Source organism: Ochotona princeps, chromosome 14 (assembly GCF_030435755.1).
Source record: "Ochotona princeps isolate mOchPri1 chromosome 14, mOchPri1.hap1, whole genome shotgun sequence".
NCBI classification, from domain to species: domain Eukaryota; kingdom Metazoa; phylum Chordata; class Mammalia; order Lagomorpha; family Ochotonidae; genus Ochotona; species Ochotona princeps.
In genome coordinates this window covers 47,923,775-47,937,115 of record NC_080845.1, presented here as the reverse complement: position 1 = coordinate 47,937,115, position 13,341 = coordinate 47,923,775, and the positions used below count along the sequence as shown (strand labels likewise).

The following is a 13,341-nucleotide window of genomic DNA, read 5'->3' as shown; positions in this document are numbered from 1 at the left end:
GCATTTTCTGTAATGGGAAAAGCCAAAAAATTATAACTTGAATTTCCATTTTCCAAGAACACAATGAGTTTATCAGCCTATACTTCAAGTGAAGTTATTGGAGAAATGGGATAAAAAATAAAGTATGGGGGCAGTGTGTTGGTAAAGCAAGCTAAGTCTCTGTGTGCAACACCACCACCCCTTATGGGCGCCAATTCTAGTCCCAGTTGCTCCACTTCCAGTCCTGTTCCACGCTAATGGACTGGGAAATCAGTGGAGGATGGCCGAAGTCCTTGGGTCCCTGCATCCACACGGGAGATCCACAAGAAGCTCGTGCCTTCTAATTGGCCCAGCTCTGGTCATTGCAGCCATTTAGAGAGTGGACAGGTGGCTGAGATTCTCTCTCTCTCTTTCTCTGTCTTGCCCTCTCTCACTATAACACTAACTTTCAAGTAAAATACATAACTATTTTTTTTTAAAATGGGAATAATTTTTTGGTAACACCTACTCAGTCTCTACCCAATGAGGACACCACCCATGGAATTAAAACAACAGTACCTCCTTGGGTCTCTTGGGGTTTCAGATCTTCACTCAGTAGACTCCCACTTAGGCCTCTAGGTAAATATTTGAAAGATTAGCATCTCTCCTTAAGATGACTATGACAACCAGCTAGCAAATACAGCAATGCAAAGGCTCCTCAATCAGGACCCAGCACCCTCTTCCCACCTGACAAAATATGCTAACCAAAAACATAAAAAGGATTTTCCCAGCAAGAATTTCTGCTTGATATACTGCCTTGACCTGCACCTAACAGTTCAAATCATGAAAATAAGAGTCTTTTATGGTTACCGGGAAAATTCATAGTTTATCATATTTTGTCGGCTGGAGAGGAAGAAAAGACTTGGCCCTGTTCCTGAGGGAAAGATAGCCTGTCATATTTGCTGAGATTTATTTATGAAAAAGCACTCAAGACGATACTTTCGTGCAACATACCCCTCCACCTCCTGCTCAGAGCACGCTCAGTGCAATGTGAGCAGAAGGGGCTTCCAGAACTTTCCAGAGTGAAGGTAAAGGAGGCAGCAGAAGGAGGGTGGGGGAGACACTCCACTGCCATCATTTAAAGATCTTGATTATTTAAACTTCTGCGGAATAATGACTGCATATTTGAAGGTAATACATCTGTTCCCTTCCCTCCCCACCCCCATGTGGTTTTCTAATCCCGAGGTAATTACGTTTTGACAAAAATTTATTGGGACATCTGTTTTTTCCCTTAGATCTGCAGGTCACTGTGTGACTCTAACAGCAGCCTACGGGAGAGCTGCATGAGAGAAACCAAGCACAATGGCTGGCCAGATCCAGGCCATATTCCCTGGGCGCACATTTGAGTTGGAGACAGAAAGGGTAATCCCCTGATGCTACCAGTATACACCTTCACCTGTGCCACCTTGCTTGATTCTCTGTAGGTGCTTAGCATGAGATTCTGGCCTAGGAGAGTGAAGGGTTGAGAACATGGCAGGCGAAGGGGAGGAGGCAGGCTGGCTTGCAGCAGGCTGGCAGAGTGCAATCAAGATTCATGCATTTCCTAGGTTGGCATCTAATGGAAAAAATAATTCATGGAGGGAATGGGATGGGGGTGCAATGCATGGCCATATGTTTGAAACCCCTGCCCATAACGGCTGGCTGTGGTTACCAGCGTCTGTGCCACTAAATAGATTAAATTATGATACCCCACAGAGGCACAGAAACCAGAAAGATTTCTCCCACTTCCAGCCTTTGCTACAGCATGGGGCAATCCAGCAAGTATACCCATATATGAAACTTCTCTTATCTTTGTAAAGTACAACTACACCTTTGTCTATTCTTTTTTGGTGGGGGGAAAAAAAAGCAAAAACATGCTAAATTCTCAGCTCCCACATGAAATCCTGTTTCAAACTTTCACTAGGAATGTCTATTTGCATGTTTATGTACTTTTGAGTCCTCATAAGGAAGTATATTTTCTGAACGAATCCAACCCAGCGTATTGACCTAATATTTGAACAAGTATCCAAGTTACTTGTTTTTATGCAAATGAAACCTTAGGATTCTGACATGTTTCTACCATTAAGATCTTAATGGGGAATTTTAGCTAAAGTTCTCCCTCTGTCTCTTTCGGCTTATTGATTAAAAAGGGATCGTAAATAACCCAAATGTTAAGATAATTCTATTCCATATCAGAGTTCATGGCTTCAGTTTCCAGCTTCATCTCCCCAGCAACATAGACCCGCAGAGGCACCAGTGATGGTTCAACTAATTGGGTTCCTCCAACTTTGCAAGATACCTGGATTGCATGCCTGGTTTCTGGCTTGGACCCCAGCCTGGCATCAAACACTGAGAATTTGGGGAGTAAACCATTCGATAAGCTCTCTTTCTCTCCCTCTCAAATCAATTAAAAAAAAAAACTTTTAAAGCAGGTACAACCAAGATAAATCACTTTCAAATTGACACCAAACAACACTATTTTTATTTCCTAATTATCATTGGCAATCATCACAATGATTACATGTAAATCAATCCCCACCTCCCCAAGCCAAACGTAAGAAAGTTAAGGTGCCTCTGGGCAAAATATATGGGGCCATCACTTTCATGAATGGAAAAAGGCATGCTACTTTAGAATATTTCTTGGTGAATAAAAATGGGAACAAATTCCCAGATTTCCAAAGGAAACACTGAGGAAGGTGCGAGGAACTACAAGTCACTAAGGGCTGCTTCTGTTCCCAAGCTGGGCATGGAGCTCATGGCTCCAGACTTCAGTTCTTGGCTTCCATCTTCTAATCATCCACACATCCAGTGACAAATAATTATCTAGTGAGTTTTACAGGATTCTGATACCCCACTGGATAAGTGTAGTCAGTGAAAGAAAAAAATACAGTCTTTCTGTAACATGAGCTTGGAAAGGATGAATTGAAGAAGCTTACATAGGCCTCAGGACCAGGCGAACCTTTTGACATCAATTAGTAGCTCCAAGAGAGTCAAATACCTTGCGATACGTTTTATCTTAGGTTTCTCTAGCGAGTGCCATAGATTGGGCAGTTGGAACAACAGACAGACCAGGTGGCTGCATGGCTGGGTGCTGGGGGAGTGCTCCAGATGCCATATTCTTGCTGTGTCATCACATGGCAGAGGGGACATGCTGATATCTCTCCCTCTTCTATCAAGATAGCAATTCCATCACACAAAACTCAGCCTTACAGTTTCATCTAAGCCTAATCACACCACAAATGCTCCATCTCCTAACACCATCATGTGGGACTGGGGCATCAACACAGGGATTTGAAAGGGAGCCACATTCAGTTCATAACAAGGTGTTGCCTATACTTTTTGATCACAAAATTATAAGGTTTAAGAAACATTAACTTGGACTACCCTTTACCTTTAAGCCTTGACGCAGTATCCAAGTTTCCTGTGCATTTTCATTAGGCAGGAGGAAGAGATTCAAATGTTTTGAATAGAGCCTGTTCACTCGTTTCCCTCTATACTTGTACCAGAAGGTGGGAAATGAGTCATGGAGGCAGTAGTAACTCATGCTGAACAAATTACTAAGAACAGGTGTGGTATGGGCGTGGTGGGGGAAGGCAGGTGTGTCCAGTATAGTTATGAGGAAGTCATTGAGCCTACTTATGTCTGTAAGTGAGGCAATCAGTCTCCAATCCACACCATTGACGTGTGCATATATGTGACAGCCAATATGAGCATATGCATGTGTGTATTTGTGTGTGGGGGGGAGGGTATTGAGGTGATGGATAGTCAGCGTAGAAGATCCCAAGCCTCTTGTTTGATATAAAAGCACTATTTATTTGAAAGACAGGATACAGAGAGAAGGGAAGAGATAAAGAGAGATTTTACATTCCCAAATGCCAAACCAGGTGGGGTGAGCCAATGCCAAAGCCAGGAGCCAGGAATGACATGTGGGCCTCCCTTAGGAAGGGTAGGGCGCATGTATTTGAAGCATCATATTCTGGTTTCTCAGGTATTGGCAGGAAGCTAGATCAGAGGTAGAGAAGCCAGAACTGGGCCTGACCATTCAACGTGGGAGGAAGGTGTCCTAGGGAGAGGGGAATTACCTTGTCTCTTTTTCTTCTCACTTAGATCCATTTAATTGAATGTCATAAACACTTCGAAAGTAAAATTCCTAAAACCACGTCCTTCATTTCATTACTTCATTGACTCAGTTTCACCTATTTTGTATTCTATGTTTTCTTTAATTTTTTTCACTTCTGATTCTTTTCGTTTGCCATTATGCTGGTATTGGATAATATATTTATAAATACATAACACCTGATTAATATTCATCATATAAAACAAGAAGAAAATTACATGATAACAAATTTCAACTTTTTTGCATCACATCTTACAGGTATGCTTCAAGAAAAAAAATGGACACGCCTTCTCATTTAGAAAGACAAATGAATTTTAATGCCTGATTCAGAATCCTTTGGGATGGCTCTCACCAAAGACTGAAATTCCCTTCAAGGTTTTTCTTCCCACCCACTAGCCATCCTTTAGAGTGACTCAAGCACGTATCTTATGAGCCTCTCCGAACTCTTCCTCTCTCGTGTTCAGAGGCATTTTTAATTATTTCGGGGTCTGTTTCACCTTCCACTCTATGGGAAATAATAGTAGCACTGATGCCAGTGGCCATTCTATTTCATAGCCTCTCATGCTGGCCTCCACAGTGCCCTGTTCCTAAAATGAGGGAATATGGCAGATATTTTACAAATGAGTGTATCTGACTTTAACAGAACAGAATCAGAGAAGCCAAATGACCAGACAGGCCTCCCAGGATGTGTGACTTATCCTCATCTCGGAGACAGTGTGTGTGTGTGTGTGTGTGTGTGTGTGTGTGTGTGTGTATGGCGGGGGGGGGGATGAGTCATGGAGCATAGGGCTGGCAATTAGGTAAATGAGGTTCAAGCCCTGCCCCGCCTCTCATTAACTGCTTGACACTGAGAAACTCACTCTCTCCGGACCCCCACAGCCTCATCCTCCAGAAGAGAGAAATGAGCTGTGTGATGTGGGCTTCTTTCACGACCGGCCTCTCTGGTAACCAAAATATATCATCATTTCCTTCCCAGAGGGCAGGCTAGCATTGGCCCTGCCCATCGAACGTAGCTGCTCTCCAGCGAGCAGCTGGCAGCCCAGGGGAACGCTCAGTACCCTGGACTCACGTTGACATTCGGCTAAATAGCCAAGGAAAATCTCCCATCCCCAGATGCAAATAATTTGGTCTTTTCCAAACCTATTTTCCCGTCACTGTGGTATTCACCATTGTGGTTTACAATTTCCCTCTTAGACTTCCTTGAGGCAGATTTTACTAAGCAGAAGATGAACCCAACCCACCAGCAGCCAGTTCCGAAGCGCTGAGATACGCTCATTACAGCTGGGGCGATCTGCGTGTGTGACTGCCCTCTCTCACTCCTAGCGCGGGTACACAAAGAGCGGCAGCTGGACCGACGGCCTGCAGGGGGCTGAGCAGAGGGACCTCTGCCAAACCCCGTTCCTTTAATTCACCTAAACACTGACCTTGAAAAATTGCCCTTTATGGGATGTGATGAGGTGTGAATTCAATCTCCATCCTCACTTGGGTCCTGTCATTTTCTGCATGGTGATTGCCAGTTGTGCCAGACAACATCAACTGGGGCTGCAGAGGGTTGGGGAGATTGACAAGGTCCTCTGGGGAAAGCTGACATCAAAAGACTCTGCAAACTCATTTCAGTTGTGGCTTCTCCCTCGACATATTTTTTTTTTCAGCTGCAACCAAAGAAGCGAAGGCTGGTACTGGTTCCGTGACATTGCTCACACTGCTAAAGGAGTGCGCTGTGATTGTAGAGCCAGAGGTACCCATCTGAGACTCTCTGTTGAGTCACTTTCCTTTTTAAATTCTTGGGCTCATGACCCAAACCAACTCACTGCAGACCTACTCTAAAAGACTCCAAAAAGCAAGTAAAGTGAGTGAGCATTCTGCAGTTTTCCTTGTACGCAATAGAATCACATGCAGTCAATTTAACTCCATCACATCACTGACAACAAGCACAGAGGATGGAAACTATGCAAGGCTAGAGCACAGCCCCAGTGCTACATTTTCTATCCGTATTAAAGCCAGATGTTCCACTGATTGTTCACATTTGATAAAACTCAACAATGATAAAGGTTCTCCCTAGGATCGGCGGATCCCAGGTTCCATTCATCAGCGCACACTCCATATGACTGCACTCCAGGCCAACTGGAGAGCATTAACGTACCGTCAGGGCTTCTGTGAAGGCACAACTGGTCTACCTTTGTCTCGTGGCTTCTATATGTTGTTGTGGCTTGAACAGATCTGTTTCTGCTAGCCTTGCTAGGGCCTTGTTCATCTGATATGGACAAAAGGCATTTTGATTCTTAAAATAATAACGCTTAACTCCAGCCCATGATTCAACAAGATGGATTCAAACTGTTTCAGTGAAGGCAATATTTTCGCTGAATTAAATTAATACAGAAACAAACTTTTGGCTGAAGTCATCCAAATGTGTAGCAAGTGTTACTGAGATCTGTAAACCATCAAGCTAGCCTCTCAGTGAGTGAATAGAAAGGTGGGGGCAGAGAGCGGAGATAAACGCATATCCTGTTGGCTCCAGGCTCGAATCACTGCTGGGACCATTTCACGTTTTAAGAAGGGCCTGAAGAGGTAGCTTTTGTTCAGTCTGACAATATGTTTGAATCCAGATATAAAGTACAGAGAGGGCCCTAAACACAGAAACAATGAATCCCAACCTTTCCCTTGTTCCTGTTGTAACTAAAGGCAGGCCTTCCTCCAAACCTCTTACCTGCCTCTGGGTCACCCCCTACAGGGGTCAGAAGGCTTGATTTGATGACAGATTTTTTTTCTGGCAAGCAGATGTAGCCCAAGGGGCTCAGGTAAATGGCTCTCCCCCCCTTCTCTCCTTCGCTCTCAAACAGAGGTTTCCTTTTCTTTCCCCTACTGAAAAATTGCCAAAACCACTCCATACTATCCAGCTAACCCAAAACCAGGCAACAGAGAATGATGTTAATTTAAACTTCTGCCTTATTAAGTAACAAAACCCAGAAATAATGTGATCAAAGCCAAAAGACACAAACCTCTGCCATCTTTCTTGAGATAAAAGGAGTAAAACACCCATTAAATGAAGGAGGCTTGGACACTTAATAAAAATAGCTAATTAAGTGTTGGAGGAACTTAGCATTTTGTCTCATGAGCCCAGCAGTACTCCAGACCAGCCTGTCTCCCCTCCAATCTCACTTCTTCCTGCCATGGCTCAGGCCATCACATAATTCTTTTTTTCTTTCCATTCTTTATGTGCCAGGGACTGTTGTATGGATGGAGGAGAGGTGAACAAACGTCGGATCCCTGAACTGGTCAGGACAAGCAGGTGGTAAGAATTGGGATGCAATGAATCAACAGCAGAAGATGCAGCAGAGAAGGGAGGAACTGGGGGGTTGCTCCTTCATCATGCGTCTGACTCCCAAAATGCCAAGACTCCCTCCTCCCCCGGGAATGGTCCTCTCCTCCCTTTGTGGGTCCTGCTATAAAGTGTGTTTTTCAAGGATGTGGGTGGAGTCCATGGTTCAATTCAACATGTTTTTTTTTCCTTTGCAACTTACAGTCTGCAAATATTTGTTAAAACACTTGTCATATGCTAAGTATACAAAAAATTAAAAAGGGCCCAGCATCCACCCACCCAGGGCCCACCTCCTGCCTAGAAAGGCCGAAGTGCGAAGGAACGACCGTTATTGGTGTACAGTTGCCATTCCCTGGGTTTACTGGGTGACAGCCATCTGAGCAAAGTGTTCAAAATACAGACCCCTGGAATCCTCCCCACCACCCACCATGTACCGAAAGGAGAGCTCCAAAACAGGACGCATGAGAGGGACGGAGCATTCAAATTTCAATCAAACACTCTCCCTTTAAATCTAATTTAAACAAACACACACGGGTACAAGGATTGGGGTTTACCACTATCAAGAAAAGCTTTGAACAACACAAGGCACTGAAAGTTCCTTAGGGCAGGCCCAAGGCTTTGTTGGTTAAAGATCCTGAGCTCAGGTGCAAATTCAGTGAATAGAAATAACAAGGGAAGTCACAAGTTCAAATCCAAAGCAGACTTGGTCCAGGTTCTTATATTATGAAAAAAAAAATCTGCTCTGATGAGTATTCTTTGGATTAAAAAGAATGGAATACATAAAAAATAGGTATCATTGTATTTTGCAGGTAACAGGTGCTCTGAAATTGTCAATTTTCAGTAGTTTAGACTTCCTTCTGCAGATATCCATGTGGTAAATGCCACAGTATCCCACCATTTTTTTCTATAGTGTTTCCCCTATGAGCAAAAAAATGTTGGAGATAAGCATTCTTATTTTGAATTTTCCTGTGTAGTAAATAAAATTCAGATTTAAAAAAAAAATGTTGACCTCTAATCATTTTGATGAGAAAAGCCTAGATAATGCTTATCACTTGAAGCTGGTATGAACACAATGTCCAGAAGTCCAAGGGGAAAAAAAAGGGGGAGTCAGATAGGATACCCTGGTCCAACACTCTAAACCCTGGACTCAGAGCAAGCAAGCAATTTGGCCAACACCACAAAGCAGCCAATGGCAGAGCTGAGGCAAAAAGTGAGTGAAATGCTAATTCCACATTTTCTCTCTCTCCCTGGTCGGGGAGGGTGGGGGGAGGAAAAAGGAGGACTCTTGCATCTACTGGGGAAAGTCAACTTTTCAACCCTTTTTGTATGCTCAAATATCCTCAGTATGACTTCCTTTAAAGAAACCACTTGACCTTTGAAGACAATTGACAAACACTGCACTATACCACCCCATAGCTTTCATCTCAGGCTGCATGACTGATATGTAATAACTACCTGACTTACTCACCAGAATGCAGTGAGACAGCTTTAGTCATTGTGCATGAAGCCTAGATTTGGCATGCTATCTTCTCATCTGCCTGTCCTGTTTCTTAAAATAAGGCTGAAACATCAAGAAATTTACACTGAACAACTCTAAGAGAACAAAGGAATACACTCGGATGCCACAAGCTTAGCATTACAAAAGATTAACAGATAATGAACCAAACAAAAACCAGTACAAATATTCTCCCATGGATTGTAGCAGGTTTGGGTATTGTTTATTTGCTCGTCAGTGTTAAAAAACAACTCTGTATTTGTTTATAGTGAGAAAGTTAGTTAAATTTCTCCACCAACCTTTAAGATCATCTCACCAAGAATAAGCAAAAAGTAGCTAGAGTTACCCTGTTACCATATACAAAAATCAGCTTTAAATGAATCAAGCGCCTAAATCTACATCCAGAAACCATCAAACTATTACAGGAAAATATGGGAAGCACTCTCCAAGATACAGGCATTTGCAAAGACTTCTTAGAAAATTCACCAAAAGTGCAGGCAAAGTCAAAGCGAAAATAAAAAATGGGACTAGATCAAATTAAGAAACTTCTGTATGGCAAAGGGAAAAGTCAACAAATTGAAGAAGCAACCAACAGAATGGGAGAAAATCTTTGTGCACTACACAACAGAGGAGGGGACTGTTACCCAGGATTTATGGAGAGCTTCAGAAACTCAACGACAACAAAATAAACAATCCTGTGAAGAAATGGGAGAAAGGAAATGAACAGCATTTTTCAAAAGAAAAAATTTAAATGGCTAATAGACAAACGCAAAAATAATTTAGCTTCTCTAGCTATTAGGGATATATGAGTAAAAACCACATTGAGCTTCTTCTTAACTCTAGTGAGCTTGGTCTACATTTGGAAGCCTACTAGCAATGCCTGCTGGTGCAGATGTGAGGAAAAAGGTACTCTATTCCACTGTTGGTGGGAGTGTAGGCTAGTACATCCACTACGGAAGTCAGTATGGCAGATGCTAAGACAACTGAAAATTGATCTGCCATAGACTCAGCTATCCCACTTCCGGGATTAATTCTAAAGGAAGTGAAATCTGCATATAAGAAAATGACCTACAGGGCCCGGCGGCGTGGCCTAGCGGCTAAAGTCCTCGCCTTGAAAGCCCCGGGTTCCCATATGGGCGCCGGTTCTAGTCCCGGCAGCTACACTTCCCATCCAGCTCCCTGCCTGTGGCCTGGGAAAGCAGTCGAGGACGGCCCAATGCATTGGGACCCTGCACCCGCGTGGGAGACCTGGAAGAGGTTCCTGGTTCCCGGCATCGGATCGGCGCACCGGCCGTTGTGGCTCACTTGGGGAGTGAATCATCGGACGGAAGATCTTCCTCTCTGTCTCTCCTCCTCTCTGTATATCTGACTTTGTAATAAAAATAAATCTTTAAAAAAAAAAAGAAAAAGAAAGTGACCTACAACCCTATATTTTTAGAATCAAAATCCACACTAGAAAAGACAGAAAAAAAAAAAAAACAAAAACGGTAGGCCCAGCATAGTAGCCTAGTGGCTAAAGTCCTCACCTTGCACACACCAGGATCCCATATGGGCACCAGTGCCTATCTTAGCTGTTCCACTTCCCTTCCAGCTCCATGCTTGAGGCCTAGGAAAGCAGTAGAAGATGGCCCAAAACCTTGTGTCCCTGCACCCACATAGGAGACCCAGAAGAACGTCTTAGCTCCTGGGTTTGGATTGGTTAAACTTCAGCCACTGCCACAATTGCAGCCACTTGCGGGGTGAACTAGTGGATGGAGGGTCTTTCTGTCTCTCCTTTTTGTAAATCTGACTTCCCAATCAAAAGAAATAAATCTTTTGAAAGGAAAGAAAGAAAGAGAGAAAAAGAGAGAGAGAGAGAAAGAGAGAAAGAGAGAAAGAGAGAGAGAGAGAGAGAGAGAGAGAAAGAGAGAAAGAAAGAGAGAAAGAAAGAAAGAAAGAAAGAAAGAAAGAAAGAAAGAAAGAAAGAAAGAAAAAGAAAGAAAGAAAGAAAGAAAGAAAGAGACAGACCCAGATGCTTGTCAAAAGATAAATGGATAAAGAAACTGTGAATAAATCTTTAAAAAAGGGCGGGGAGGCAACGCGGTGGCCTAGCCTTAAACGTGCCAGGATCCCATATGGGAGCCGGTTCTAATCCCGGCAGACCTGCTCCCTGTTCAGCTTCCTGCTTGTGGTGAGAAAGCAGTGGAGGACAGCCCAAACCTTGGGACCCTGCACCCACATGGGAGACCTGGAGGAAGTTTCTGACTCCTGGTTTTGGATTGGTGTAGCACTGGCCATTACTGTCACTTGGGGAGTAAATCATCAGACAGAAGATATTTCTCTCTGTCTCTCCTCCTCTCTCTCTATATATATATCTCTAACTTTGCAATAAGAATAAATAAATCCTTAAAAAAAGAAACTGGTAAATGTTACTTGCCTATTATAAAGAATGAAATTCTGCCCTTTGCACAAAATGGTCCCAACTGGAGACCCTTATAACTAGTGAAATAAGCCAATCCCATAAGGACAAATACCATATGTCCTCTCTGATATCAGGCAATATTCATAAAAATGCAAGACAAATAGGTAAACATGTATATACATATATTCTCAATGAGGAACTGTATAATGGAGACTAGCATAGTGCAAAGTGAAGATACATTGCAGTATGCATCTCTACTCCTGAATAAAAGAAGGATTCCCAATTAAACTGTTAAATATACCTTGAATATGAGTCTAAATTTTCCGCCATTGCCAATACCTACAACAACTTGATACATTTAAATAGCAGAATGTTGAAGCTATGATTATTGTCGCAGACTATACAATTGTAATAAAGTAGGGGAAAACAGAGGAATGGTGAGAATCAGGACACAGGAAGGGTAGGTGCAGGACGGAATCCCTCTATCTACAAATCCATACAATGGAAATAATAAATACATTTAATACACAGAGGTAGATGTGCCTGAGACTACTATTTGCCTACCCAACAGCCATTCTCTTTCATCTCCAATTTGGCTAAAATAAAACATAGGCCTATCCCTACCTGTATGCAACCTTTCTTACTGCTAAGGGGTATCATATGACGTATTAACGATGATGGGATGTAACAGTGACAGAGAAGAACTCCCAGAAAATCTCTCAGAATAAAGTTTAGCACATTTATATTTGATCCATTCCTCATCCAGATTTTCCTTTCTCAACAAGGATATGATTGCTGGCACTCCAGTCATCATCTACAGAGCAGTAGCGATACCCTATGAATGATGGAGCACCAAGCAAAAAGGGCCTCAAGTCTTCCACAGAACATGGTCTGTCAGCCTGAGTACCTGTCTCCAAATGTGTTCTAAATGAAAAAACAAAACCCTAATGTGTTCAAATCATTGTTTTGTTGCCTGTTGCTATTTGCTTTGCTTTTTCATATCTGTTACTGGCAACCAAGCAGATTACATTGCTTAGAAAGTAAAAAAGCCAAAGTACTATAAATGAATCTAAGCTTAAAAGCATTTCCTATGATACAGGAAGCACTATCTGCCAGAAATCTGCCCAAGAAAGAAAGAGAGGTTTCCCAACTTTTTTTATGCTTTTCCAACTCTGAAAGTTTGGAAAGTGCATATGCACAGAAAGTACATGGGCAGTTATCCAAAGGGAATCATTTTATGTTTGCCCAGAACTGTACAATGAACAGAGCTAGCTATGTGTTGTCAATGATTCTTTATTTCTAAGAGTCAACCCAATAAAAGAAAGTTAACATTCAATCCATTTTTGAGAGCAAGTTATTGTGTATGAAAAGGTCATTTAGGTCATGCCACTATGTTTGAGATCATTTTCAAACCTGCCATATGATGGTAACACTAAATGACATCCATACCTACCACTTCTTTGCTTGGCCTTTGTATCAGCAAGTTCTCTTAAAGCAACTACAATCCAAAGCATAAAACCACTGGGTTTCCAAGAGGCATGTCAAAGCATAAAAAGTATGTATTGAAAACATTTGTATACGTGTCAGGTGCAGAAAACAGCTAGCTTAAGCAGAGCATTTCTTTTGAAGTCCTGAAGTTGACTAGTGAGCTGGGTGGGGAATGGCACTTAGTTTCTCTCTAGCCTCTGCAAAATGAAGACAAGCAGCCAGACTTAGGAAATCTACTCTGCAAGATATTGGGCAAAGGAGTAGAGTAGTTGGGATGGTGGAGGCACTCCATTGGAGCCGTCAGCAGACTCAGTGGCAAGCTGGAGTGCTAAGGACAGGCCATCTGAGTGGTGACAGCAACCTATCCCAGGGACCTTCACAGACCCATTAAAATTATAATTTGCCTGGCACCATTCCCAATTTCCATAGGTAGTCCCTACTGTATACTTCTGTGATAAACAGAGGCATTCTATCAGCTAACCAAGGAAGTGAGGCTTAGTAAAAATAAATTTCCCAATGCTCCC

The 13,341-nt window shown here is 42.6% G+C and overlaps 1 long non-coding RNA gene across 1 annotated transcript in view; it reads left to right on the top strand.

Annotated features, from left to right (window-relative positions):
* LOC131481906 (uncharacterized) overlaps positions 1 to 7,513 on the top strand; it is a 47,595-nt gene extending 40,082 nt beyond the window's left edge. The window contains exons 3-4 of the long non-coding RNA XR_009246640.1: positions 5,767 to 5,963; positions 7,338 to 7,513. This is a non-coding gene — a long non-coding RNA (uncharacterized LOC131481906). The remainder of the gene's footprint in view (positions 1 to 5,766; positions 5,964 to 7,337) is intronic.
* Positions 7,514 to 13,341: the final 5,828 nt, after the last annotated feature.